We start from the raw sequence: 4,705 nt of genomic DNA on the forward strand, positions 1-4,705 counted from the left end.
GCCACGCTCCGCCCGCTCCCCTCAGCGCTCCCCAAAATGGCGGGCGGCCTGAGGGGGTTTGACACGCCCCCTTCTCCACACCGCGCCCGGAGCTCCCTCAGGCCCCGCCGCCTCGCCCGGACCAGGAAGAGGACGGGGCGGGGCCAATATCCGGTGCCGGCATCCGGTGCCGCCGTGGGGGGCTTGTCACAGGGCAGGCGGAGGGATGGGAGTCCCTGCACAGGGCAGGAGCGAGAGGGATGGCTCCGGCTCTGTTTAACGAGCTCGCTTGCCAGCAGCGTTTAGCGGCCTCAGTGTGGTAGCTACGAGTGCCTCAATTTTTCAGACTTTCAGGAGAAGGGAAACAAAAATAACACAGATGTGGAAAGGTATGCAGAAAGTTGTGCCTTCCACGTGTTATTTTAGCACTTGGGGTGCGGGTCGCTGTAGCTGCCTGCCTGCCTGGGTAGGTATATTTGCAGTCTGCCATCCTTTAGCATGGCCACAGCCACCTTTTTTTAAATAAAAACTGACTTGGGCTAGGCGTAGGATTACCTGGTCTGACCCAAGCCTCCCACAGCACTTACTGTGGGAATAAGATCACAAAAGGATAGTGGCAAATGAGCAATTGGTCATGGTTTTGGAGGAGAAGTGCAGTTTCAGACAGCTCTGTTGCCTGAAGCAGTGCTGCAGTGGGTCCTGTCATGGTGGCCCAAGGGCGATGGGCTGAACCATCCTCATGAGCACTGGGCCGCACTGGGGAACACAGTTTGCTTCTGGTCAGAGCATTACCTGGGGACATGTCATAGCCTTGCAGAGAAATTGCATAGGATACAAACCTACTTTCAAATGACTGAAGGCAGGAGATTACATACAATTCTAGCAGTGGGTGAGCTTGGGTGGTTTTGCCATGTGCAGATCCTTCCACTGGTACCACAGGGATTGGTGAAGATGGGAGACAGACGGGAAAAAGACAAATATAGTTTGAACTTAGCATTCTGTATTTTGTTTAGAGAACTTTAGTAACTGTGGCTGTGTATGTGCACTGTCTATTCCCCAAAAAATCCCAGAAATGCTGCAAACTCCAAGAGAAACTGCTGCCTGCTGGCTCTTAGTTGATTCCAGAAACTCAGACATAAAAATTATTTGGGCTAAATAGATGAACCTGTCACAGGAGCATAGATTGCAACTCAAGGAAAACCCTGAAAGTGAGTCTGAAATCAAAACTAGGAGCTGTAGCCACTTGGTTTCTTTTCCTCACTTTGCCACTGACCAGTTTTATCACCTTGAGGAGGTGCTTGTCCTTCTGTTTTCTCCACCCGCAAGACAGTTTAGCAGTTTATATCCTCTAAAACTTTCCGTTGAGGTGATTATATTAATGTCCAGAGAATTGTCTTTAAAAAGTATTCACTGTAGCAAATTTTTAAAGACATTGTATAGTTTTTATGCCTACCTTCATTCCTTTGGCCTTTTGAAAGATACATTTTCTGTATCATTGAATACAGGTAGGATTCACCTCCTCCCTATTGCCCTTTCTCTAAGCACACATCTTTCTGGTGCTGTTGCAGGCTGGTGTTGCTACCTTCTTAGAAGGACTGAGGAAAAGCACTCCCTTGAGCAAAGGCGTATCAGCTCCCTGCAGAATGTGATCCAGCTGAGGCTGGAGATAAATGCCCTTTCTGAAAAATAAAAATGCTGTTTGGTGCTAAACCACATTAAATCAACTGCAAAGATGAAGTAACCAGTGAATTTATTATTTCAGGTACATTTCCCTTTTGTGATGAAAACCCAGGGTGGAGTGGGGAGAGGGATAACATTTGAGTTTAAAAATAAATCTGAACATGAGATCTCTTAACACGGTCTTGACCACTGAAGGCTAAGAATAACCCCATAGAAGTTGCACAAACTGAACGAGCAGTTTGCATTGTTAATTGCAAGTGAACACAACGTATATTTCTACAGAAAGAAACTATCCAAGTTAGACATCTATATCTATTTATTTTCTGAATTAAATTTAATAGATGATGTCACGTGTGTATATGCTACCAAGTGTTCCAAGAAAGATGCAGAAAAGATGTGTCTACCTTGAAGACACCTCTGATTGCCATTTTAATAGCTAATTCACAATGCTCATTTAGCCACCTGTTGCTTTCATTTAGCATAATGAGACACACTGAAATGTATTTATTTTTTGATTAAAGCAAATGGTGCTGACAGCAGACCTGGCCAGGGGGAGGGTGGCACTTTGTTTTGGGAAACATGCTGTAGAGCAAACCAGTATCAGCATCCTGCATACACAGGGCCTTAGTGGCACTGACCAGCCTCACCCAGCTCTTACTGCTCTCCCTCAGGACAAGGAAGCCAGCACAGCCAGGCAAAGACCTCACCAACGGGGCACGATCTGACCACACCAAACAAAAGCAAGCAAAGCAGTGGCAGCAACAGCTCCAGCAGTCCAGTGACCATCAGGCAAAGACAAGGTAACAAGTCATTTCCAGTGTCAATCCAGGAAACCTAACAACAATTCTGGAGCAGAACTAGCAGCAAAGACACCTACAACTACCTCTGTCATCCCAGCAATAGAAATATATGGACCTGTTCAAGCAGGCTGAGAGAGTTGGGGTTGTTTGTCCTGGAGAAGAGAAGGCTCCAAGGAGACCTTATAGCAGCTTTCCAGTACTTAAAGGGGGCCTACAGGAAAGATGAGGAAGAACTCTTTATCAGGGAGCGTAGAGATAGGATGAGGGTAACAGTTTTAAACTGAAATAAAGTAAGTGTAGATTAGTTGAGTTTGAATTGCCTTTGGAGAAAACCTTGTGTGAACCTGTCCATGCTTGGGCTCTTTGCCAGTTGTTTCTCCCCAAGATACGTTTGTGGGATATTTTCAAGGATATTCAAGAAGTATGGTCTCAATCTGACCTGATGAAAGAGGCTAGGAAAGGGCTAAAATGGAAGATAGGTTCTTGTGAGACCTTGTTCCCATCTGTGCTTTATATGACACTACTTATATTCTGATGTTTTCTTCCCATGACAACATCTGCGCAAGAAACTGAGGATGGCATGAGTGCAAGCTGTTTTTTGTTAAGTGAGAAAGGATGCATGCCTCTTCCCTTCTCTTTAGCATTCATTTGAAATGTTGCTGGATGGCTCAGTTTTGAGCACTGTCGCTTGGTATTCAGCTCAGCTTGCCAGTGTGTCCTGAAAGCTCCATAATTATACTTTTCAGGAGCAAGAAAGTGCATTAAAATAAACTAGTCAATTCACATCTTGGTTTCTGAAAACTACGTACTGTCCTCAGTTTGCTCTTGAAGTCAAAACACTAACTCACAACTGTCGCAATAAAACTCTGACGACTCCTGAAATGCGTGGGCTGCAGACAGTGTATCGAATAATGAAATAATAATCTAAAAATATGCACCAACAGAAAGGTGGGTAAGCCCGTAAGCCTACAAAGTCTGATTTTCCTTGAAGAAAAAAAAGAGCCAGTGACTAGCTAGATAAAAATGCAATCCTGTCTTTACCTTACATTTTGTGCATAGATTGATTCTCCGTTTGGCTTGTGATATAATGGTGCAGTGGATGACATGAGACACAAGAGAGCAACTAAATTTATGTTCTGTCTCAGTACTTTTGTGCTTATGAATATGAAAAATGAGTAAAGATAGTCTTCTATTTCTTGTTGGCTTTATATAAATTTGAACTGAAAAGATGTTCACTTCCTTTTCCTTTCTCATTTGGATGTAGTGCTGTACCTATGAGGGATGATATTTCTGTTACTGTAGGGAACTGTGAAAATTAGATGGAGAATATTTTGAGGAATAATTCCATCATATTACTGTGATTCAGAGATGCTTGGTCTGAGAAAATAAGAGAGGAACATTTGGCAGGCAGATTTAAATAGTATACTTTGAAATATTTCATCACATCACTTCTATATCCTTTGAATTGTCTCTTTGTGGGCTTGTTACTTGGCGGTGGGGATTGTCAGATAGCCTACAGATACACAGTGAAGGGGCTGTTCGATCTTCTCCTCCTCAGGGCTGACTGGCAGAAGACAGGCGCTGAAGGAGCATGGATGAACTACATCCACTGCCTAAATATTTTACATCTGAAGTGGAAGGGGAGGCTGTGGCTTAGCTAGAATGAGTGTTATGCCACTCTGTGATCTGATAACTCTCAAGGATTTTCCTGAATTTTGCAATATTTGATGGTGTGCCTTGAAGCCCCAGATTCTGGAATTATGCAATCATTATTTTTATCCTCCTTATGCTTCCGAAGAGGAGACCAAGAAAATGATTCACTGAATATTAAGGCCCTGAAGACTTAACACATTAATGATATTTATTGTGTAACTATGTATCTTTTTATTACTCCTGTTTTGCTTTGTATTTAAACAATGTCATGATTCTTTGAGACCTGACTTCTGGAAGCTTGGAGCTTTCTAATTTATGAAAGTAAAGTGCTGTTGGTCTTTGCCCTTCCCATGAAGCAGGAGGTCATCTCTACACTGCAATACAGCATATACCGTGTTTCAGTCCTTGTTGCAAGGACTGTGGCTCAACTGATTTGTGCCAGCTGTTGAACTGGATTTTTACTTCATGCCTCTGCTAGGTTTCTGTCAAGGGTTAAATGCTTGCATTAAAAAAAAACAGAAAATGGGCTTCATATCAAGTACAATTTCTCAAAGCTCGTAATTTCCATGGGCTGAGGCCAATTGGATGAGCTT

The sequence above is a fragment of the Mesitornis unicolor genome, unplaced genomic scaffold (assembly GCF_000695765.1).
Source record: "Mesitornis unicolor isolate BGI_N332 unplaced genomic scaffold, ASM69576v1 scaffold42749, whole genome shotgun sequence".
In the NCBI taxonomy this organism is placed as follows: domain Eukaryota; kingdom Metazoa; phylum Chordata; class Aves; order Mesitornithiformes; family Mesitornithidae; genus Mesitornis; species Mesitornis unicolor.